We start from the raw sequence: 27,018 nt of genomic DNA, 5'->3' as shown, positions 1-27,018 counted from the left end.
AAGTTTTATCACAACAGGTGTTCAAGAAGAGGCTAACTGATAATTTCTCAAAGATGTTCTAGAAGGAATTTTTTTACCTACAGAGATTTAGTTGGATCAAGTGACTATTAATATCCTCCTGTTGTTCCATCCGGGCAGCATAAAAGGCCACGGTGCAAGGAAGACATAAATAGTATGGGTACACTGTTGTCTCCCAGCCAAGAGGAGAGAACACACTTATTTTCCAGGGAAATTCTTTTTGATAGGGAGCAATTTGATCAATTTGATGGTCAAATTTGTATAAATAACAGATAAAGTTACAGCCTGGATTTTTTTTTTTTTTTTTTGAGTCAGAGTCTCGCTCTGTTGCCCAGGCTGGAGTGCCATGACATCAGCCTAGCTCATAGCAACCTCAAACTCCTGGGCTCAAGCGATCTTCCTGCCTCAGCCTCCTGAGTAGCTTGGACTACAGGCATGTGCCACCATGCCCGGCTAATTTTTCTATATGTATTTTTAGCTGTCCATATAATTTCTATTTTTAGTAGAGGCGGGGTCTTGCTCTTGCTCAGGCTGGTCTTGAACTCCTGAGCTCAAACAATCCTCCCTCCTCGGCCTCCCAGAGTGCTAGGATTATAGGTGTGAGCCACCGCACCCAGCCCAGCCTGGCTTTTAATTTACTTATTCACTTACTCACCAATTTATCAATATAACTGTTTATTGAGTGCCATTATGTGAAAACTGTGATGATGGCAAGCTTAGGAAAAATCTAAAAGTAGCTTGAGTTCTCACAGGTATGTAGATAGAGGCCACAAATGAGATAAGACAATAGAAAGTAGAATAATATTGTACTGAGTAGATGGATGAGAGGGATTAATTTGAGAGCGAGTTGATAACAGACGAATGTCACCAAAAAATGAGCCTGTTCCTCTCTTTCTTCCTTTCCCTTTCCCTCCCTCTCTCCCTCCTTCCCTTTCTTCCTTTTTTTCCGTGGTATGTCCACCTGGGACAATAATAGTTTTCATCAGTCTCTTCTTATGTACCAGCTGGCATGGATTCTTCATTTTCCATGAACCCCATCTGAGCATTCACCACCCACTCTGAGCGTAGCCTGGCAGTTCAGCTATAATAGTACCTTTTTTTGCAACTTATTGAAGACATTTATACTAATATACTCTCAAAATAGGATTTGTTAAAATTCATTGTTCTATTACTCAGAAAAACCCACCCCAGTAGTTCATTTACAGAGTAGATATTAAATATTTGTTGTATATATAAATAAATGAATAAAGATACCAAATATTACCATCTATTTTGTATAATATTTTGCATTTCAATCTATAGTAGTTTGTCTAAGATCTTAACCAATCCTGTGAATTATTATTTACATTACTTATATATTTAATCTTTACACAATTCAATTTTACTGTATAAAATAGAATTTTGAATAAAAATATCCATGTACATTCTATGGTGGGGGGGAACACCTTGGTTCTCGTTAAACAGCTAGTGCTCTTGACAGCTGTGCCAGGAGGGGTTAGGACCAACTACAAATTAATGTGGGTTGTAAAATGCAGCATGTTTCCCTAACTTTCTGTTTTTCCTGAGGAAAAAATAAATAAATCTTTTATTCAAATGCAAAAAAATAATAAATTTAGTCAATATGCTTACATATATATGATTTAAATGTGTGCACAATCATGAATTGGGAATAATTCAGGACTCTGCAGCAGACCAGGAAGTATTAACTACATTTCACAATCCAGCAAACTGAGGCTCAGACAGAATGACAACCCATACCAAATAGCCTGTAACTGTTGACAAACCAACTCTTCTACTCTCAAAAGCTCTTATTTTTCCATAATAAACTGCTTTGATAACTATCTTTTTGTTGAGAGCTTTGCTAATTGGCTATCTGAAGGTGGAGTATAAAGGGTAGATGTTTGTCTCTCTTTTCCTAAGGAAGCACATACAATATACATCACTGACTTTCACATATTATTATAATAAATAGAAGTGGACACCTTCAATTTCTGTCAACATTTGGTAGCTCAGACATTTTGTAATCTTCACAGAGGCAAAAGAATCAATTTTTTTAAAAATAAAATTAAAGGTTGTACTGAGTTTTAATAAAATTCTCCTTTTAAATAAGATTGCTTAGGTCTTCTGCGCTCATTTTCCGTACTTGTAAAAAGAAGACAATTGAATCATATGGTCTCAAGGTCCTTCCAAGAGCAGTATTATTTTAAGTATTGTGAAAAAAGCACTTGCATTTTTTCCAGCTATGAATAGCTTGTTTCTTTTTGTGTTTTTGTTACTCCAATTCCAGACAATTGTTCCAGAATGATATATTAATATATGATGGCTGATGGAGATGGCTTCCAACATGCTCATAAGGCTATACATCTTCCTGTCTCATGACACCAATTTTCTTCAATATTGCTAGAAATTTTGGAGGAGGGGGTTATAAAACCAAGTGTTATTAGCTGTTCCACAGGGTGCTTCATATGAATGTGTAATTTTTTAGGTGTTCATGCTTATCTCTTTCTGAAGTAGATGGGAATTATATTCTCTTACTTGTATCTCCAAAACATATCACCTCACAGCGAAAGACATGCTGTTGATATCTTGCTGACAGGAAGAATGGTCCGTGTCAGGGATAACAACCATGTTCCTGTGCCCTGACCCTACCATTTATCATCTGGGTGCCACCTCTTATGCCTTCTATAGGCTGGCTGGGCACATTTTAAAATGACCATTCTGTCATCCTTTTCATGTGGTGAGGACATCCAGACTGCCACACTTGCCAAATACAGAAAATGGCATTTGCAATAGCCCCAAAGTCACCTCTGTTCTGACTCAGCTGTAGCCAATGACACAAACGGAACATGTGAGAAAACTGCTGCTTGTCCTGGGAAGATACACACATTCTAAAGAAAGAAAACTATTTTGGAACTTCTGGATGTGACAACCTTTCTTGTTCACACTCAGTAAACACATTAGTTGGATTCTTTTGATTGTCAATTAGCAATGCTTTTGCCAGGAATACTGGCATTGATGCTGTTTTTAGCATTGAAAAATCCTGTGGGAGAAATGAGGAATTTACCACATTGCAGGTGTTATGATTCCTGAGAGTCTGACGATATCCTCAGAACCATTATAATTAATTAACTTTTCAATCAGAAAGTCTCACTATTTTGCTGTCAGGTTTCAAAAAGAGGTTCTTTGAAAAATAGTAAAATAATAAAGGCTTGGCTTGACTGTTTTCTGAGGCAAGTCACATCTCACATTATTGAGCACTTGGACTGGAGATCTTCTAGGGAAAATGAGGCCAACACCAGGAGGCTTCACGCATCTTGGGCCAAGTATCATTTTAGAAGAAACGATTCTGTCCCTCTGTCACCATCTATGCCCCTAATCCTGACTTGCTCCCTCACCAAGGGGTGGTGTTCATTCCTGACCCGATGGAGACCAGGAAAGAGATCAGGAATGACAGTGAAAACCATCATGACACTAAAATAAAGTGGACAGCTGGACTGAATATGAGTTGGTAGCTTTCCTGTTGTATTTGTGTAAGTTGTTGAGTCATAGAAAATTGCCATTTTTGTAATTAAAAAAAGTAAAAGCAATTTCATATATTCCAAACTTACATTTTTTTCTGACTGTTACATAGGAAGGAGGATTTAGAAAAGTCTATTAGGTTAGCTAATCTGATTTCTTTTCATGCAAATACAATTTCCTGAAGCTAAATATTCAGATATATAATGTTTTAAATATAGGACAACCTAAAATAAAATCTTAATAGAAAGTCTAATAAATAGCCCATTTCATACTTAAGCCTAGTAAATTATATGACTGATGTGTGGTTATTACTAGCTCCTAGAGCCAGGGTGCAGGGTTCAAATTGCAGCTTTGATATTTTACCTTCACCTTAAACAGGTTACTTACCTCTTCTGTCTGTAACTCAGTTTCCTTACCATTAAAGTGAGAATGATAATAGTGCCCATATACTGAGGTTGTTATAAATATTAAATGAGTTAACCACATCAAATGTTTAGGATGGTGCTGAATAAATGTTAACCACTATAAATATTGTTACTTATAGTTACCAATCACCAAATGATTCTATGGGAGAAAACTAATTAGGTGTGTATATCCCTGTCTTTTGAAATATATTTGCAATCTAGAGCAACTAATCTTAGAGTCCCATACTATATTTTTAGGTGCCTGTGTTAAGCAGAGCCCATGTGGATGTTAGGTGATAACACTGTCAAGGACGACTGAAGCATTTCACGTGGTGAACTTTAGAAGAGCCAAAAACTCTAGTGAGCTCTAAAGATAGATCATCAGCTGGCATAGAATTTATCTTGTGCTGGTTTATAGGTCTGGAGTATAATGACACCACAGTGTGCCTTTTAAAGGATAAGTAAAATTGGATGAGGACAACATTATTGACTTTCTTGGTCATGATGCTCTAGCCCCTATTAAATATTTTGTGTTTGAAATTTTGTCACACTGATTCCTGTCACTAGGAGAAAGGGGTCAAATCTTTCTTCTACTCTGTGGTGAAGGGACAGGAATTGTGTAAGGCTCAAGAAGTGGATAACAACCTAGTTTTCATTTGAGCAGAGTGAGAGATAAGTTCTCAATATCTCATGATAGGATGGAATACATCAGATAGCAGTGTTCATAGTCAGATGACTGCTGAAAATACAAGTAGGCAGAGTCCAAAATCCGATCAGAATTTCCAGGGCACGGGGCCACTGCCATTCTCTTCTTCCACTGAAAACTGTAGAGGTCATGGACAAATAGCTGAAGTCTCTAGAAAAATGGACCCCTTTCATACTGTTTAGCAGTGGACCTGAAGCAAAAGGTCCTTGGTAATTGCTGTACCCTGATGATATTAGGGAGAGTGGGTAATTGTGCAAATACCCCTACCCTCCTTGCTTCTCTCTCACTCTGTCAAATTTGTTTGTTCTGACAATTCCACATCCCTGATTAACTATCCAATTACTTCTAGTTAAATCAAAGTAATTAAACATTGCTGGAAAAGAAATCCAAAACTCTGCTAACTGGTTTCACTTTAAATTCACAGTATTTCTCAAATGGGCATTCAATACCACCCTACAATTCTGAGATTTACTTTGAAGGCTTCACCTTCCTCCTCTCCTACACAAGTATTTCATGCCTTTGTCCCTCCCTCCTTCCTGATTCTGTTTCTCTGTTAACTTCTCTTTATGATTCACAAAGAAAACTGAAGCCCCCTTTGATGGAAATGTTCTCTTCCCACCAGCATATCAGGAACCTGTGTCTGTGCCCACAGGCTCTGTAGCCCCCTCAACCTCTGTGCTCATTCTGCTTCCCTTAGGGCTTAGCTCCGACAATTCAGCCTGGTTTCTCCTATATCACTAATGTATCCCTCTCTATTGGATTTTTCCCACTGGAATTATAATCTTTATAAAAGCTCTCTTGACCTTCACATCTATAATCTACAAATAAATTTCTTTCCTTCCCTTTATGGCAAAACCTATTGAAGGAGTTATTTATGTTCTCTATCTCTGCTTTTTCTCCTCAACCCACTCCAGCAAGACTCTTCTAAAACTGCTCTTGTCAAAGTCAACAATGACTTTCATAAAGCCAAATTCAATGGTGCCTGCCCTCTCAGTTACATTTGATAGAAAAGACCACTGTTTTCATCTCTGTATGCGCTCCTTGTTTTTCTACAACCTCAGTGCCCATGCCATCTCAATTTCCTTTGCGAGCTTGCTTCTTCTGGTCCAGCTTTCAGTTCTGATATACTCAGCTAATCAGTCCTCTGGCACTTTCTCTTCTCCACTCATGTTCAGTCTCCAGATAATATCAGTCATAGCTTTATATGGTGATAAATCCCACATGGATAGCTTTTGACCTCCAGTGCTTCTCGGATCTCTGGACTCAAATATCCAGCTACAAACTTGGCATGCACACTTGGTATATCAACCTTTAAATGTCCTAAACATTCCTATTAATGTACCTTTTCTCCTTCCCACACACTGGTCCTTCCTCATCCCAGTAGATGCCTGAACATTATCAAGCTAGCATAAGCCAAGACTGTATATCAGCCTTGACTTCTTTCTTTGTCTCCTTGGTCACATCTAATCCACCAGCAAATACTGTCAAATGTTCTTTCCTTCTTTATGATCTGAAAGAATTTGTATAAGATTAGTGGTATTTCTTCCCAAATGTTTGTTAGACCTTACCAGTGAAACCATTTGGACTTTGACTTTTCTTTGTGGGAGGTTTTTGATGACAATTCCAATTTATTTAAAAGATGACTATCCAGATTTTCTGTTTCACCTCTTATCAATCTTGGCAAGGAACTTTCAAGAAATTTGTTTGTTTCATTTAAATTTTCAAGTTTGTCAGCATAGAGTTATTTATAATATGTCTTTATTATCGTTTTAGTGTCTGGAGGATCTGTGATGAGTCTCTTTTATTCTTGATTTTGATAATTTATTTTTCCCTTTTTTTGTTATTGATCAATCTAGTTAGGGGCTTGTCAATTTTGTTGATAAGCTCTTCAAAGAACTATCCTTTTGCCTTATTAAATTTCTCTATTGTTTGTTTGCTTTTGTTTATATTATAACCCTCAATCAACTTATTTTGGATTTGCTTTGCTTTTTTAAATCCTGCTTTCTTAGGGTGAAATCTCAAGTTATTGATTTTTAGAGGTTCTCAAACCTTTTGGTCTCAGGACCCATTTGCACTCTTAAAACAATGGAGACCCCCAAAGCATTTTTGTTTTGGGAAATATATCTGTAACTGTAATTATATGTTACATTAAAATTAAAAGATAAAGTTTATAAATATTTATTAATTTATTTTAAAATAATAATAAATCCATTACATGTAAATAAGGTTACATATTTTAAGTACAATAACTATATTTTTAATATAAATATATTAGTAAAAAGTGACATTGCTTTCCATTTCTGCATGTCTCTTTGTTGTCTAGATTTATAGAAGATAGTTGGATTCTCATTTCTGCTTCTTCAGTCTGTTGAATTATTGTTTTGGAGCATATAAAGAAAATTCAGCTTCACACAAATAAGTAGTTGGAAAAGGAAAGATTTATTTTGATAGCTTCTTCAGATAATTGTTGATATTCTCCTTTGATACTACACTAAAACTCAACAAGTGGTAGTTTTAAAAAATTAATTGCAATGTGAAAACTGAAAACATGTCTATGAACATTTCAAACTCTCTTATTTTAAAATGTACTGGTCTCCTTTGAACTTAGCCTGGATTTATTATCATTTTTTTTTTTTTGGCAACATGCATGGATCATCTGAAGACTATCAGTTTACCAGGTTACACAGATTTTCCAACGATTGACACATTTCATTATATAATGTTAAAAAAATCACATTTGTTAATATCACCACTAATACCATAAGTCTTTAAATATTTGGTATTTGGAATTTATCAAATTCATGGTGACAGATATAAGTTTTCCAAATTCCTAAATTTCTTATGAAAGCTCAAATTCTTTATGACTGGTAACAAATGCTATCAGTTGTTTTCCTTGAAGTGACAGGCTCATTTCTTTCATTTTTAACAAAATGTCTTCCAGATGGCCCAGTCTGAATAGTCATTCTTTTTAGCCATTATTTCAAGTAAAGCAATCCCATGAAAAGCATAGGTAGTTCATCTTACAACTTAGCAATCACACAAGTGCTTTTCCTCAAGACTACCATTTTATTTTTATATGCAGCTGAAGTGGTTTATGTGTAATCCCATTTTGTCATGCAGGATAGTAAAAAGATGTGTACACTAGGGTTTAGATTTAATAAAATTAATATTTTCTACCTTTTTACTGATATTCTTAAGTGAAAGTGGCACCTTTTTCCTTACTGTAAGTATATGATGGTGCAGAATACAATAACTACTCTGCCACTCCCTTGACTTGGGCTAAGGTGCCAGCAGTTACCCATTATTGCCTTTTTACCATTAGTGCAAATGCTGACATGGTGGAAAAATGCAAATAATAGCTTTTTATTATTATTAAAATAGTATTCTCAAAGTGTTTTGGGTGATCCCCAGGTATCTATGAATCATAGTTTGAGAACCTATGGCCTAGATCAATGAGAGCAAGTGTACCTGTATATACATTGGATAATGCTTTTTCTATTAAAGATTTATTCTTTAAAATATAGTATATTATTTTATTTATTGACTATAAACATAGAGAATATAGTATGAGCAAGAATAAGGCAACAAAAATATTTAGAGAGAATTTAAAAATTTTTATCATGACCTTAATAGTTTAATCACTGTGTAACCTAACTCCTTGTCTATGATTCCTTTACATACGTTATTTTTGTACAACAGACATGTAAAGGTAAGTTTTTGATTAACTGCTTGCACTTATTATAGTAATAGCAGCTTCCTTATTTTGAGCTATTAATATATTGCTGGTACCCTGCTAAGTACTTCATATTCATTAATTCATCCTCACAACAATGTCACGATGTAGGAATTATTATCCCTGTTGAACAGATGAACACCTGATAACTACTCAGCAAAAATGTGTTGAATGCATGAAGTCACTTGTCCAAGGTTCCTTCCTCCTACAATTACCTCCACTGCCACTACCCCATACATGGTAGAACCAAGACTCACACTTAGCTATGTCCAAAGCCTAGTGTTGTTAATGAGGATTATCAAGTATTTCAATAAAGAAAATATATTACATTTGGCTCCTTAACTCAGCTAATTGCTTATGGAGGTTAACTTTCTGAACTTACTGAGGCAGAGAGGGTTAACGGAGTAGTTGTCATCTAAAAAACTCCTTCCTCTTCCTCTGCAAGGGCCCAAAGTCAATGTAGCCCAACATTGTATTCATGGCATCATAACCCCAGTTAGAGAGACATTTCTTTTTGTACCTATACCAGCTCACCTTCCAGTTTATTTCTCTAATCATCCCAACGGATATGTAGCTTAGTACATATAGTTAATGAAATGATAAAGGATCTTTAAAGATGTATTTCTGTAGCTAGAAGTAGTTTCCAAACGCTTTTAATGCATTTTTCTTCTATTAGCTTATCTATACTGTACAGTGGGCACTTTGACACAGATAGTGAACACAATTGAAGAACTTTTAAAACAAACATAAAAAACATTTTTTTTTCAATGGCCTAAACACACTTGCCAGTGTCAGGGAGAAATTGCCATTGAAATTGCTTTGATTTTTAAAGTGCTTAAGGGCTCATAGAGAGATTTACTTAAAACATGCAAACAAGAATAGGTTTTATGCTAAAATACCTACAATTACTTTAGTAATACAGCATATTACATTTATTTTCTCTTCTACTATCCCATATGGAAAAAAACCCACTGTAATAAATATCTTTACTTCTTATTTTCTCTGATCAAAGCCCAAGACAGTTACAAAAAGATATTCCTCCCCCCACTAAACAAAGAGCAAAATACTCAAAGAGAATATAAAATTTGATGTTCTATCTCCCAATAGATTGAAATTTATTTGAATATAATATGATAGATAATGTGACTGAAAATTCAACTTACTAAAACTAGTGACACTCTAATATTCCAGAATGTCTAACTTTAGCATTTGGCTGGTTGCTGCCTATGAACTCACCATTTCAACAAAAATAAACTAGTTCAATTTCCTTGTCTGAGGCTTATGAAAACTTAAGGTTTAACGTTTAAGTGTGTTTCCCACACATCTTAACTATGATATTTAACAAGCTAAAAATATAGTTCATTGTTGAGAAATAAACTAGGAATAAGTCATATAAAAGTTGTTTGAAGTCTGGAGAATGCAGTGCTTTTGAGCCTATAAGAGGAAAAGTGACATTTTTTACTGCCCCATGAAGATTTCTGGTAGCTTAAATCTGTTTCTTATTATTTTTCCCCATTATTTTTTAGGGCATTTTTCTTACTCTTTACCCCCTTCTGAGATAGTTTACAACAGACTTTACCTGTCTTAGAAACAGTCCTTCAATCCTCATGTCATGGGGTATTACTAAGGATTGACAAGAAGGTTATGGCATATCTTATTCCAATTATTCTTTACCAAGAAAGTATTTAATCTTTAGCACTTTGAATGTAAGGAATTGTGTTTCCTTCCTTATGATTGATCACATTCCTATTTGCCATTGAAAAGGTATATTGTTTTTGCTTGTCAGCTAAAAAAACATCTCTGATGTTTATGAGATTTATCTTATAGTTGTCACCCTGTTGGAAAATTTAAAGCCAATAAGTAAAATTAATGTGAACATAAATGGAACCCAATCATTTTAAATGGATTTGTTTTCAGGGGCATTAGTTTTTTTTAAAAAAAATAACATTGGTTTAATGATAAATTTGAATCAAATTTACAGATTTTGAATCTGTTTGTCAAAATCATTCAGCCTGATCCTGCACTGGCTATAGGTCATTATTTAACCTCTCCTAAAATCATCAGGTGAGTCTTTGTGAGAGATCAAAGAGGCCCTCTATTCTGTCTGTTTATATTTCTACCAAGCCTGTTTTGTGATACTTGGCATATGAACTTCCTGGAATTTTGTAATTGTGTGATTATTTTTCCCCACATATTTCAGGTTTTTTGAATCAAGAAGTTAAATCGTCTGGTTAAAATTGAGAAGTTTATAATTATTTAATTGACTCTATCTTACTCCACTTTTTCCTACTGTGTACGTCAAGCAAATACTTTCATTCTGCATTTCATTTTGATAATTAGGCATATGGGGTCAATGTTGGTTCATCTATTTCATTTAAAATAAATGAAAATAAAATGTTTAGTTAGCCTGGAGAATATATGGTTATTAACATTACCTGAGATGAGTAACATGGCTGAATTGAAATGTAGTTGAAGTTGCTTTAATAGCCCCTTTTTTGTCTGAAGATAAACAATCATTAGGTCACAGATAGTCCTCTGATCTCTCTAAGAGATTTTAGCTAGTGAATCAAAATCATCAAGGTACAGAGATTTTACTTGCCTCAGAGAATGCATAAAAAATTCAGTTTCACAAGATAGGGAGAAATCTGGATTTTTTTTTTTACCAGAAAGATTATATGTATTTCTATTCCGAGCAGAAGTTAAATTAATACAAACTGGAAGAAACATGATAATTATTTTTAAGTTACATGAGGACTAAAGAGATAAATAGAAAAACACAAGAAGAGAGTTATTAGATTATCCAGAATTCTGTGTTTAACTTATTACCAATAAAACTAGTTTTTAAAAATCAAGACTAACAGGAATCTAGAGTTACATAAATGAAATTAGTTATGCATTAGAGTACAGTCTAATCTGATGTAACAAATATACCCAAAATGCAGTGGCTTAAACAAGAAGGGTGTTTCTTCCTCATATAACAGTTCAGAGGTAGATGAGTGGTTCAAAGTACAAAGGAACCCAAGCTTCCTTTGTCTTGTTTGCTCTATCGTTTTCTGGGATGTTGATCTTATCCATATGGTAGAAGCTGCCTCGTGGCTAAATGCATTCTAGACAGAGTGTGTGGTCTAAGAGAATACTTGGAGGTAAGAATGGGATAGTGAAAGGCTTGGTCAATATGATATAGGGGAGTAGAAAGGAGTGTAAAGATACATAGGGAGTATATAGATATACAGGGAATACATGCATATACAGGAGTGTATGGATACAAATAGAAAGGCAATAGATACAAAGGGTTGTACAAATAAAAAGAGAAAGAGAAATAGGAGATTCTGAGTATTTTAGAAAAAAGTTTTAAAGTAGAGCCCTAAAAGTAGGGTGATATTACTAAATCATGGGCAAGGAAAACACTTTGACAAGTTATCTTGAGATGTGACACAGATGGGACAGTATGGGAGGTGAGGAGTCTAGAAAGGAAAATAATGCCATTTGTATAGTAGTTTTATATATCATAAGTTGATAACTCAGTATCAAGGATGTGCAGTGAAATTAGAATAAGTATCCACTCTCTAACCATAAAGGTGGTATGTAGATTTCCAATGAGAAGGAAAGAACAGGGTAGAGTGGCTGTGGATATACTTGGATATCTTACTGTTGAATTTTTAAGAGCCATGTTATCTGCAGAGGATCCCTGAGAAGAAACAATTGAGTAAGAAAATACTCAGTTCCCCGTTATTAGTAACACTGAGTTGATAATGATCTTCTAAAGCAAGGGTCACCAAACATCTTTTGTGAAGGGTCAGACAGTATTTTAGGGTTTTTGTGCCATACAGTCTCTGTCACAGCTACTCAATTCTGCTATTGAAGAGTAAAAGTAATCATAGGCAATGTACAAAGAAATGAGTGTAGCTATGTTTCAATATAGTTTTATGAATGAATAAGAGGTACAGGGCTAGATTAGGCCCACAGGCAATACTTTCTTGGCCTCTATTCTAAAGCAATGAAATGGGAGCAATTAGGTAAATTAGGGAAATTGTTTAGAGTTGTAAGTTTATGAAAGTTTATAAATAAGTTGAACTCTACTAGATATAAAATATTTAGAGAGATGAAGAGGAGTAATAACATAGGAGTAGAATAAGCAGTATTCTTTAGTAGGTAAGGAAGAAAATGTTGACCTCAAAAAGTACAGATGCATTGGAAAAGAAGATAATAAATGTTATTTTCATTATATATAAATATTATTTCCTCTGTAAATGTTAAGATTCTAAGAAATACTGATAATGCCAGAGTAAGTTGTACGTAGAAAACTGCAAAGTATTAAAAATATATAAAAATAATTTACAACAAATGTGGACAAATTAATAATTATTGAATATCTCATTTTAAGGGCTTCTTGTCTCTCTCTCCTCCCCCCTTTCTTTCTTATAATTAATTTAATCTGTCATTCCTTCCAAAAAGAATTCATATGGTATAGATAAACTAATTCAAAATTTCATTTCAGACTTTTAAAATAGCTTCATAATATCAAAAGTTATATTGGGGAAAAGTATAGAATTCCAGGTAGGTAGAATAACAACTGAAAGTTATGCTCCCCAAGGGATTTTATACATTAAATATTTCTATTTTTTATACAATACTGTAGAGCTTATAAAAATATCAATATAAAATAAATATTATTTTAACATTGCATTATTTACATTAGCAAAATGTTTCCTATGTAACAATGCTTGACATCCTAACAATATTTTTTTATAAGATGCACCACCACATATTTTTCCCTAAGGAAACCAAAGTCATCAGAAATAATTACCTTAACTACTTTGGAAACTGGTGGTCAAGTGAATAATAGCAATTATCTCAACACCTCACTCTACGCTGAAAAGGGTAAAATTTTTCTTCTTTTATGAAAGGGTCTGCCTGTCTCAAGGTCCTGCTCTTGGTGTGTTAGCTGTTCCAGTTCTTGACAATCCTGGGCTGGAGAGCACTTTGGACCAAATTTGCTGTTTCTAACCAATGGCTTCATGGTTAGCATCTGTCTGTACTGGTATTATTTCTCACCAGTTAAGAACCCAATTTGGAAATCTTCAAAAAGTTGAGTGGAGCTCTGAGGTAATAATGGCCTAAACTTGAGGTGTTTTACAGCTTATAAAATGTTTTCCTCTAAGTTACTGAATTTCAGGCTTCTCACCACCCATTGAGGTAGACAGGTCAAAGGATATGGTTCCTATTTTCTAAAGTAGCAAAAAAACTCTAAGAAAGGAAGCAAACCTCAGCCCACAGCTGTTAAGAAAGAACTGAAATAAAGACAAGATCCCGAGTTTTCTGAGACTGCCTATCTAGTCCACTTCCCTGTTTCAAGCCTGTCACTTTTTCCACCTGACTATCTCCATGCCCTCTTTCCACTTCCTACTGAGAACTTTGGCATGCACTATATAATGGTTACTGGGAAAGACTATCACAACAACGAAGCATATCAAAAAGCGAAACAGCAACTATATGAAGGCTCTCATTGCAAACACCTGGCTATGAGCCAAAAAACTGAAATTCTTGGCCCTCTTACTCCAGATATTAATTGTGTGTTCTTGGACAAATCATACAACCTGTCTGGCACTCAGCTTCCTTATCTAAAAAAGTGAAAGAATTGCATAAGACCCCTCCTAAATATAAAATTCTGAAATATTAGTAAAGGAATCCACATTCAAAAACAAAACAAAAACACAAAAATCCCTTGCTGTGTTGTGTTGCTGCCTCTTAGAACTGCTGGAATGAGCTACAGACTGCAATATTGCAGCTGCCAATTCTTTAACAATTTGGACTGTGCAGCACTAACTTAAATCCACCTGTGGGAATAGGGTTGGAGACAACACACCATCTCAGCTTGCTCTGTTTGCATTTTCAAAACCACTAAGGGAAGTTGGGTTGAAACTAGTTTTGGAAAAACATAGAAACTCTATATCAAACTTGACAAGAAAGATAACTCTTTGACATATTAATGACTTTTAATTGTATTACTAATTTCCTTTTGCATTGTTTTGAGATTCAGTTATGTTGGCATGAAATAAAAATCAATATGGTTCCAGTTGAATTTAATCTATTAGGAGTCTCCAACATGGGGCACAGGTGCTTGCTATTTGAACAAATTTAACCAGTACCTTTTAAATTTTACATAATTGATCAATTGCAGGCTTAATTAGATTGACATCAATAGTAATGCCTGACTGATCTACATTTTCTGAATCTCTCCTGGGACCCTTCTTCCCTCTCTTGTCTTCATTCATCACCAAACCCCAATCTTCACTTGAAGAACTTCCAAAGATAAAATGGCCAGTCTGACAATCAACAACATCTGCTTCATGCCTCTGATTTCTTCTTTCCTCTTCTCACAGTTTCTGACCGTTCAACAGATGATTATAAAGAAAGACACATACTTCTCAGCATCACCCGCATTGCTGCCCACACATGTATCTTTGGATCCAGCAGACAGGCCTGTGGTCAGTGCCTTTTTTTGCCATTCCTTTATAAGACAAGGTCATCCAGTTCAATTCAGAGACTAGATGCTGAACTGCTACTTCTCTAATTCCAGAAAGTAGCCAGCCATCCAAACACATAATTAAAGAGGGCAGCAGCATGTGTTCCAGAATGGTGATGCAATACTTCGGGGAAGTCGGTTGGTATAATCAGTAGCACGCCCACCTAGCCATGACCATATTTGGCTAACAGAAGGCTGTTTTTCTTACTCTGTAAACATTTAAGGGCAAGTCTATTAATTGTTTCTATAAATATAATTTGAGTCCAAGACTCATCCATATCAAAATTAATCATACTTAGTCTAAGGAATACAATGCTGTGTAAAATGCCAGAGGACTTGTGTCAGTTTCCACAGTATGAAAAAGTTGCCAATGACCTTTCTCAAGTCATTGAGACTCCTTTTGTTTAGTATTCTGGATCATAATCTGTAAAATACTATGCATACATTCTACTTAATTTACAGGGAATCATAATCAAAAATGTCTTTAATGAATCTTAAACCTATTAAGGGAAAGTTCTCCATAAATATAGAATGTCTTTCCACTAATTCACATCCTATAATCTGTTGATTCCAGCAGTTATTTTTCCCCACATTTAAATTAAATCTTTAGAAATGTCTTAACTATTCCCAGTACCAACCACTTTTCTTTTTCAAGCATATGTGTTGAATTTACAGAAGAACAATAGAGATTGTCAACAAGAAACTGGCAGGAAATTTTTGCTTTCTTTATATCTTAATAGGGAATATGTCTTAACTCCTAAGCATAATTTCATTAATTGTAGAAACAAAAAGCAATTTTTTACTGAATTTTTGAACTAATTACTGATACATAGATGAAACTTTGTCCACCCCTCTTTACCTCCACCTCCAAATTCTATGTCTCTTCCCCAGAAAGTACTGCAGAAATAGGGAAAATGGAAATATAACTCCTTTCATGCACTTTCTAATTACAGGGTAACATTAGTATTACTAAGAAAGTCTGTTTGTTTACAATTATGATTCCAAAGGAAAGCAAACCCAGGAGCAGATGAGTAACAGTTTAGGTCCAATTGGAAACTTTCATGTATGTTACTTTTTAAGAAATTCCAAAAGATTTTTTTTTTTTTTTTTTTTTTACTAATCCTTCTGATAGAGAAGAAGCAAGAGAAGACAAGATCATGTGATGTGCTATTCTTTCTCACCATCTGTAGCTGTAAACAACCCTGGCCTGTGGAGAATATAACTCTGGCAACAGTATTTTGAATCACACAACCTCCTTCCCTGTCTGCAATATTTCAAGAAGTTGAAGTAATTTAAAAAGATTTTGGGAGAATGGAGAACACGTAAACTTATTTTTCTGGACTTTTCTGCACATCTACCAGGATGAACTCCCAGAAGACTAATCTTTTCTGAGAAGAATAGAACTTGTCATTTGCTGACAGAAGCTGAGGACAACCTTTCAAATTCTTGCTCTGAGATTACATCGAGAAATTGTAGTAGAGAATTAATAAAATTCACTATTCACATGATTCTGTTAAAGCCTCTGTGGACACTGTAAAAATAGATTCAGAGCATTTCTGGATGAAAATCACCTCGGACACTTCAATGAAATGAAAGAAATGATTAGAAAGGGGAATGTGGAGAAAGAATTGCACGGCTGAGATACCATTTCAGAGAGACCAGATTCCCCAGAGAGTATCTTTCTACTTTATTTTGCCTGTGTAAATATAGCTGCAGAAAACTTTCTTTTTTTCTCTTCTTTTCTCCCTCTGGAAAGAAATTCTCATTTTGCTATGGCTGCATTTCTCAATGTAGCAATTTGAAAATTCATTTTACATTCAATTCACTCAACTTATTACTTCAGTCCTATTTATCTGAGTTTTCATTTTGGCAAATGTGAAATAAACTCTATTAAGATTCAAGGACAATGAACATGGTAATGCAGATATCTCTTCAACATATTGATTTCAATTTTTTGGATATATACCCAGAAGTGGGATTGCTGGATCCTGTGGTAGTTCTGTTTTTAGTTTAAGGAACCTCCATAATGGCTATACTGTATTAATTTACATTCCCACCAATAGTGAAAAAAAATTCCCCTTTATCCACTTCCTTGATAGCTAAGATATGGAAACAACCTAGGTGTCCATCAACAGATGAATGGATAAAGAAATGTAGTGTATATATACACGATGGAATACTATTCAGCCTTTAAAAAGAGAAATTCTTTCATTTGCTACACATGGATGAACTGGGAGGACATAATGCTAAGTGAAATAAGCTAGGCACAAAAAGGCAAATACTTCACAATCTCACCTATATGTGCAATCTTAGAAAGCTGAATCATAGAAGTAGGTAGCAGAATGGTGGTTACCAGAGGCTGTGGTGGGAAGGGGGAATGGGGAAAGAGGAGATGTTGATCAAAGGGTATAAAATTTCAGCTAGAAAAGAGGGATAAGATTTAGTTGTCTATTACACAGAATGGTGACTATAATTAATAATGCATTATATATTTCAAAATTGCTTAAAGATTGGATCTTAAATATTCTTATCACAAAAAATTGATAAATATGTGAGGTAAGGGATCTATTAATTAGTTTGATTTAATCATTTCATGATATAAACATATATCAAAACATTGCATTGTACCCCACAAATATATATAATTATTTGTCAATTCAAAATAAAATAAAATTTTAAAAATAAAAAATAAATTTAAAAAAGATTCAAGAACAGGTATAATGGTGGGGGAAGGGGATTTTTCAACATGTAACCATCTTCAAAAAGAGAGAACTTAATAAAAGCATTCCTTTCATTGCCTGCATCTGGCATGTTTCTTTTTGTTAAAGATCAAAGATTTGACAGAGATGAAAGACTCCAAACTTTACATAGAAGTATATATCAACCAGGAAGAATTTCTTAAGTGGAAACATTCCTACAATAACAATAACCTTCTTTATTTCCATCTCTTTATCTAATAAGTTTTCTCAGGCACCTTAAAAATAAAATGGAAGAAAGTTTTCTTTTTAGACAGTTCATATTACAGCTGCATTCAATAAATGAATTAAAAAATACAGTCAACACGGTTATATATTTTTTAAAAATCTACAAGTTTGTGTCAGGTAGACCAGAGATTCAGATGACTGAGAAATATTCCATTTTTATTAAGATGTCTGGCACCACGTTAAAATAATTGGCATCTAATTTGTAGTTCAGACAACTGGGTTTAAAGGTAAAATGGAAGGCCGCTTCAGCTTCCTTTAAAGATTCCAGTGACCTTCTTGTACCATAGGGGACACACTATGCACATATTTCCCACTCTAAGCAGAAAATGTTTTTTTTTTTTTCTTTCAGACAGTTCTCTTTCACACAGAGTAAAATGTTTTGCACATTGTTGGTATTTTAATTGCAGGGGGAAAATTCTTTTTTGGTTTGTCCTTCTTATTATTATAAAATATTTATTTTCACTGTAGAAAAAAGAACATAGAGATATAAAAATAAAGAAATTAAAAATCACTGATAATCCCTTGTCCTCTACTACCTGCTGTTTCCCTGGAGAGATAGGAAATACCACTAGTGCTCAGTTTGGGTTTTAATGCCTGTAGGAAGACTAAAGGTAGAGTCTTGAATGTTCAAGAGAAGAGAAGTTTTAATAGAAACCCTCTATTAAACTCTGGATTCTCAAAAATGTTCATGCTAATGGGCAAAACTAAAAAAAAAAAAAAAACTGCATGAGAAACTTGTATGTTTCTGTCTGGGCTCTGAGTAACAGACTTCCTTCGAAGAAAATAAAAATCCTAGACTGTGTGTCTCATGGGTTTATGGTTTGGGATCCCCCAAGAAGAGAAATGAACTACAAAATTAATATTTGTTTGGTCCATTTGGCAAAGCAAATGTATCACCCATCATGGAAGGACTCTCTCACAGTAGGGTGGACACATCAAGAGCTTTTGACAATAAGAAAACAGTCTGAAAGATACTATAAAGACGTATGTTAGAATGATTAAGGACCATAATAAGGAATCAAAACATAGAGAGAAAAACAGCAAACTATGAAGAAAGAATAGGTTCATCTGAAAAAGAACCAAATAGAAATTCTAGAAATGTTTTTTCTTCCCTTTCCAGAGACCTGTTAATACTGGAGACCCTCAGGGCTTAGCTCTCAGTTCTCTTCTCTGGGTACTCTCATCCTCTTAATGATTTCTTTTCCCTAAACCTCAGTCTCCTTGAAGGCCTCCACTTGAATATCTAAAAAACATCTCAAATTTAATATATCCACAACTGAGCTGATCTCACTCTTAAATCTACTATACCAAAGTCACCCCCATCTCAGTTAATGGCTCCACTCTTGCTCTCTTTTCATCATACTCACATCATCTGTTGTTAAATCCAGTGGGCTCTACTCTCAGGGTAGATCTACAACTGCACGCTCCTGTCTGCCTCCAGTGTTCCCCCTCTGTTCTGAGAACCCACCATCATGCTTGCCCTAGATCACTAGTCTCTTGGTTTCCAACCTTGAGCCCTGCAGTCTCTCCTCAACATAGCAGTCAGAAAGTAAATCAGATCTTGTCACTCTGTTCAGAATCTTCCAGCCCTTGACCATATCACTCAGAGTAAAAGCAAAAGTTCTTAAACGGTCCCACAGGTTCTCCTGGCTCTGGCCCCTATTACTCTAAGAGCATCCCACACACACCTCTCCTTGCTCCCTCTGCTCCAGCCACATTGGTCTCCTCTCTGTTCCTGAAAATTTTGGGTCTTTGTACTTGCTGTTCCTTTTTCCTGGAATCTCCTCTCCTCTTCCTGGAAGGTCTCCTCATGATCTTTTTTCCCCCCTTTTTTAGCTCTTAGCTTACACATCAGCCCTTGGGTGATCCCTTTCCAGACCAAATATTTTCTGTTTAAAATTACTTGTGCTTCCCAACTCTTAGTATTCCCTGTCTTGTTTTCATTTTCTCTTTTAGAAGTTATTCATTCTCATATAGCATGATTTACTGACTTGTTTATTGTCTCCCCGAACAGAATATAAGCTTCTTATAGGTGGGGTTTTTGTGTGTTTTGTTGACTGCTAATGGGATTTCTTAAAAGCACCTTATGTGCTTGCCCCTGTCAGTTTTAATGACATGGTTTTCTGGGATCAATGAGAAAAGAACATGATATTTTAAATAAATAATGTTTCTTATAGAGAGTTACACTGTGAAAAAAATATTTTCAAAAAATAATTTATGTTTAAAGGATAATGAGGAAAAAGGACAAATATATTAAAGATGGTATAATGTTTTGAACTAGAGAACTGGAGCTGAGGGGTTTATTGATGACCTGAGAATACTGAGGAAAGTTGTTACCTCAACTTAGAACGTGATGAATTTGTTCTTTGTTTGGCACAAGTTGTCTTTTAGTTATTTAAAACAAAATGTCTTGTAAACAGTTTGGTCTTAGAGATACAGTTTGGTCTTAGCTGAAACTTCCCTCTTTTGGTTATTTTCAGATTTGTTATCAAAAATTCTCAAATTTAGAGGTAGGGTTTGAAAAAAATCATATGTTTTATAAAATCATTTAGACACTAGGGACCTTAGGAAAAATAAGACTCTCTTAATTCCTTCACAACTAAATTTTAAATACTTTCAATTTACCTTTCCTCTGTCTATTATAAATGCTTTTATCACATGGCTAAGTAATATAAATTGAATCAATTTTAGTTGAAGTAACATTTATTCTCAATCTTTAAAAAAAACTAAAGGAACAAAGACATTTATTTAGAGGGAGGGTTTTTTTTTGTTTTTTGTTTTTTTTTTTTGTAGGATGGGCACTTCAAATTTAAAGCCTTGATTGTTCTTCTGTTAATCTTTTTCATTTCAAAATGTGAACTTTGATTTTGTGCCAAAAGACTTCTATTTTTGCTTTACTAAGAAGTTGCCTGATGGATGATGATATTGTCCATACTCTGGCTTGTGATCTGACTCTACATTGTCCTGGCAAATTTTATAAAAGTAATTTTACAAAGGTTTATTTTGTTTCTTACCACCTCCCATGGGAATTTGGATCTGGAAACCTTCTATTAGTGATTATAATATTAAGCTGGAGTTGAATCAGGGCACAGACTGTGATATATTCTGTTTAAAAATTCATTTCTGAGGCATTAGCAGAAGGCTTAATGAGAGTATTGTAATACTGTTTGATGAAAGGTGGGGATTTCTTAATTCTTTGGCTGTGTGAATAAATAGAATTTGATTAGATTTCAAGAAATAGTTTAAATTCACCATTTTCTTATATATTTGAATAGGCTACCAATATTTTAAGTATTAGAGAAACTCAGGTGTTAACTTTTCAAAACAAATTAGAGCTATAGCCTTATGAATTATATCTGCATTGAGGCAAAAATTTACACCTAGTGGATCACAGGAGTTCCTTCCACATTCCCTATTTATTTATTTCTGGCTTACCCCCATCCTCCTGCCTTCTAAATAAGTAAGTAGCTCAGAGGTCAGTCGTTTAGCCTCTTCTCTTAACTAGCTATCCCCACCTCCTTTTGTTCTCATCTAGCCTCAAGATATTAGATACCATCAATGTGCTGATGACAATAAAATTAATGTCTCCAGTCTAGAAATCTGTTCTGAATTCAGAATCAAATGTTCAATGACTTATATTCAATCTCTTTGCAATGGATGAATGTCACTGTACCTCTCAGATTCACATGTTGAAATCCTAACCCCCAATGTGATAGTATTATGAGCCTTTGGGAGGTTCCACCCTCATGAATGGGACCACTGCCCTCTTAAAAGGGATCCCGGAGAGCTTGCTGTCACTCTATTTTGGCCATGCAAGGATCCAAGAAGAGGATAGCAGTCTCCAACCTGGAAGAAGTCTCTAACTAAAACCTGACCATGCTGGGACCCTGATCTCAGGTTTCCAGCCTCCAGAATGATGAGAAATAAATTTCTGTTGTTTATAAGCACATAGTCTATGATATTTCGTTATAGCAGCCAGAGCTAAGACACTCTAAGATATTTCAGAGGCCTATTAAACTTAATATATCCCAAACTTAGGTCCTGATATCGCACCTCCCACCCTGAATTCAGCTTCTCCTATAGTCTTTCCACTTCATTAAATATTAGGGTATCCATATACCCCAGTTTTGCTTGTTTTCTCAGCGTAATTATTAATAGTGTACTCTTTAGATACCCTAAGGGTACTAATAGTATCCCCTAAGCACCCTTAAGTACCCTTCAAAAGTATCCTTTTAAAATTCCAAAAGTCATGATATAGTATATGCTCACATTAATTATTGATAATTCAGTTTTCCGGTTGCTTAGGCACCAAAAGAATATATATAATGCCTTTCTTTCTTCCACATCCCATATTTAGTTTATTAGTTTATCCTCTGGGGCTTACTGTAGAAATATACACAGAATTCAACCACCTCTCGCATGTCATTGCCACCATGCTGATTTAAGCCAGCATCATCTCTTGCCTGGATGATTGTAATAGCCTTCTACCTGGCCTCTCTGACATACAGAGTTTCCTATTAAAATGTGTGTCAGATGATGTTGCTCCTCTGCTCCAGATCCTCAGCTAAGTGACAAAACTCTTATTACCTTTTGATAGTCTGCCCTGCTATTAGTATTGTACAGCCTGCTTGGAATTAGTAGAAATGACACACCCCATTAAATTTCCCATTTCTAAGTTCCCTTACCTGTTGGAACAATTGTCACTTTTATCTTTCCCACTTGCCCAGGATGCAGGATGTCTCTTGATTCATGGCTACCAAAACCACCAGACTGGACTTTGGTTCTTATATTTTGCATTTATAGCTGTGTCTGCACTCTTCCTGTTCTCTTGCTTGGCTCAGCAATGCTGGGTAAGGCTTAAAAGACCATAGTCATTCCCAGTATGCTCCATCTTGCTTCAAGTAACCAGGCCAGACCCATTTGGTGGTTTAATTAAGACCACCAACATCTTGAATCAAAGGAGAAAGCAGAGTTCATTAGAAGAGTGGACTAGTTTGGGTACCAAGAGTAGGCGTGTCTATGATATTTTGTGCAAGTATATCCACTGTCAAATTATTTGTCCTTGGATTGATTTGCAGAAGATGTCTAGATGACCATTTAGAATTCACAGTATAAGGTTTATTTTCAAACACCAAGTCTACCTTTTATGTATGTATTTCTGAGATGGCAAATTTCTATACAAATTTTAAAGGAATCTGAAAAGTGAGCTTGAGAAGAAATACACATATATTTCACCAGACTAATCAGCCCAAGAGAAATATAAAATGGTAGTAGATAGTTTATTAGCACCTGAAAATTTTATGCAAGCTCCTTCCCCAATAAAACAGTTATAATGGCTTTTGCAGGAGATGATGTGATATGCCTTTCTTCCCAACCATGTCAAATTTTTATTTTAACATTCAAAATGAAACAAGTGGAAATTTTTGATCTGCTTTTGATTTCTTAACAATTACTTACTAGAGAGAAAATGCCTTAGTCCTTAAGACTTTTGTTTCGTGTTTTGCTAAATATTTTTAACTTCGTTACATATAATCCATTTAAAATTTATCTTGATGGATTATTTACACTTAACGTTTCTAAACATGAATCAGCAAAAAGATCTGACTGAAGTTAAGTTTCTTCAAAATCACGGCGCCAAACTCTTTTACTTTCCTTTGAGGAGTATTAAAATTCATACTTAGTACCGTTCCATAAATTTACATACATGGAAATACAACATTAAACTGAGTGACATTGAGTTTAACTCATATAGTCACTCTCTTAACCCTTTGGTAAAGTGAGAAATTTGTAAAATTTTAAGTATACTCAGAAAATTTTATAACAAACAATGAGGTCTGATTTTATAATAATACATTTCTGTAATGTTTTACAATAGAATTAATAAATGAAGGACTGACCTTGAACCAATAATGATGAAATAGTGATTTAACTGCTATGCACAGAGAGGCTGTACCATTTTACATTTCCAACAGCAATCTATAGCTGATCGAGTTTCTCCACATACTTACCAGCATTTTGGTATTGTCACTATTTCTAAATTTTTGCCATTTTGCCAGGTGTACCGTGATAAATTATTGTGGTTTTACTATGCATTCCCCTGATGAGTAATGAAATTTAACATTTCTTAAAAAATTTAATGTTTATAGATACATAATATGTACATATTTATAGGGTATATGAGACATTTTGTTACAAGCATACAATGTGTAATGATCAAATCAGGGTAATTGGGGTATCTATCACCTTAAACATTTATTTTTTCTTGGTGTTGTAAACATTCCAATTGTACTCTTCTAGTTATTTTGAAATATACAGTAAATTAACATCTTTTAATGTGCTTATTTGCCATCTGTCTACCTTCTTTGGTGAAATATCTGTTCATATCTTTTGCCAGTTTTCTCACTGGATTGTTTGGTTTTTAGCTGTTGAGTTTTGAGAGTTCTTTATATACTCTACATACTAGCCCTTTTGTTAAATATGTGTTTTGCAAATATTGTCTCCCCTTCCGTACCTTAGCTATAACCTTATAACCTTAACAAGTTCTTTCATAGAGCAAATGTTTTTAAATATAATGAAGGCAAATATGTCAATTTTTCTTTTTTCAAATTATGCCTTGTTGTCAAGTCTAAGAACTCAGCCCAGCCTTCAATCCCAAATATTTTCTATTTTTCTTTCTAAAACATTTATAATTTTATGTTTTACATTTATTTCCACTATTCGAGTTAATTTTTATGCTGTATAAGGTATGACACTTAGGTCTAAGTTCTTTTTAATTAATTTTGGATGTCTAATTGTTTCAGCATATTTATCAAAAAGGTTATCCTTCTTTTATTGAATTACTTTTGCATTTTTGACAAAAACCAGTTCGGCATATGTGTGTGGGGTATTTCTGGTTTCTTTATTCTATTTCAGTGATCTATGTGTCTATCTCTCTGTCAATATTACACAGTCTTGATTACTATATTTATATAATCAGTCTTGAAATTGGGTAGACTGAATCTTCTTACTTATTCTTCTGCTTAAAAAGGTTTGTAGCTATTCTAGTCTCTTACTGTTTCCATAAATTTTCTTCTTTATATCTAAAAAAATAAAATCTCACTGGAATTTTAAAAGAAATTACATTAAACCTGTATATCAATTTGGAAAGAATTAACATTTTTGCTATGTTGAGCTTCCAAAACCATAAACATGTTGTCTTTCCATTTGTTAAGATCATCTTTGATTTCTTTTGTTACTGTTTTTAGTTTTTAGCATACATGTCCTGTACATGTTTTGTTAGATTTACATCTAAGTATTTGATTTTTTTTTTGAATGATTGTAAATGGCATCATATTTTAAATTTTAGTGGCCATGTGTTCATTGCTAGTATATAGAAATATAAAGAGGTTTCTATATTTAGCTTGTATCCTGAAACCTTGATGAATTCATTTATTAATTCTAGGAGGTGTTTTGTGGGTTCCTTAGAATTTTCTATGTAGACAATTATGTCACCAGCAAATAAGGGCTTTTATTTCTTTCTTTCCAAACTGTCTGACTTTGATTTCCTTTTCCTGCATTGATGACTGGCTAGAACTTTCCAGCACTGTGTGGAATAAGAGTGCTAAGAGCAGACATTCTTTCCTGAATTTAAATCTGTTTCTAGTTTATTGAGTTTACTTCAGTCTTCAAATTTTATTTAATCTGTACGGGTGCTCTCTACTTGTCTTGTGTGTTAACTTGCACACGAGGCTGCAGACAGCAAAATGCATAAGCATGCCTCCCAATCCTATCTTCAAGTTCCTAAACACAATATTAAACATTAATACAAAAATATGACTTGAAGAACACCAATTTTGTGAGTTCTCTTCCTTGGCACAGATAATGCTAAATCCTTTCTACATAAGAAGAGTTATGTAGAGGCAATATAATAGATGAACAAGAAAATTCCAGTGGAGCCACAAGTTATCATTTTTACCTCAACTGCTTCTGCAAGATAAGGCAGGAGAAGGAAACACAAATAAATTTGATAGTACAAAGCAAAGAATAACCACAGAGCAAAGCTCTCACTAGTAATGACAGGCAAGTTTCTCAGTTTCCATGGAGCCTAGAAGTTATAATATAAACAGGTTGAGGTTGAGAGATTATTCACATTTTGGCTCCATCAATAACTAGTATATTACCTGGGCAAGTATCTTTACCTCCCAATGTTTTTCTTGATATCTTCAATTTTACTTTAAGGATAAAAATATCTACCCTAGGGAGTTAGTGTAAGAATTAGGTGAGACAAAATAGGGTATATATACGACGTAACAAGTCTGGCACAAAGTAAATAATTAGTAGCGATTTTGTTTTCCTTTTTCTTCCATTATTCTGTTAACCCAAAGTGTTGTACAAAACCTATGCTAAACCTAAGAAACAGAGAGTATAGAAATTTGTAGAAGGTACTTGGCTTCATGTGAAATGAAGATGGTAATGTGCTACATGATGCTTCTATAATTACAGCCATTTGTTCAGTAGAAAGTACAAACAAAAATAGCTATTGATATAAATATATCTGTTTGGGAAATTATATTCTATTTTAAAATATGTGTACTGAACATCTTTGGAGACTGGTGTACCTTGTACTGTGCATTGCAGCTCTTCTGTAAGGGAGGAGACAATGTAACATGGAGGGTGAGATTCTGTGATGAGACAAGAAAAGGACCAACTTATAACTAAGTGAGAAAAAAACAGTCAGAACTACATCAGGGGACATTTCCTGATGATTGTGTAAGATTTACTCTAATGAAGAAATATTAGTATTTTACTCCGGAACTGCACTAAAAGTATGGTTAAATAAAATCTGTAGCTGACTATTCATTATGAGGGTATAACCTTATAGTTCCTGGATCTTGACAAATGGTAGATATTGATAAGGAAGAATTTTTTTGTTTTGGTTTATTTTTTTCATTTAATTTTAAAAGCTCTTGTGAATTATTCATTCTCTGTGAACAGGGCCTGTACCCTTTTGGATGTGCCACTGGTTATACAATTGTTTATGAGTTGGATTTATTAAAAACTATTTCACACAAGAAAGACTCAAAATTATTGCAAACGTCAAGGAAGATTATAGCTGAAGTTTACCCCTTAGCAGCATCAGTCTGTTATAA

The sequence above is a fragment of the Lemur catta genome, chromosome 2 (genome assembly GCF_020740605.2).
Source record: "Lemur catta isolate mLemCat1 chromosome 2, mLemCat1.pri, whole genome shotgun sequence".
Lineage (NCBI taxonomy): Eukaryota > Metazoa > Chordata > Mammalia > Primates > Lemuridae > Lemur > Lemur catta.
Note: the sequence above shows the minus strand (reverse complement) of the source record.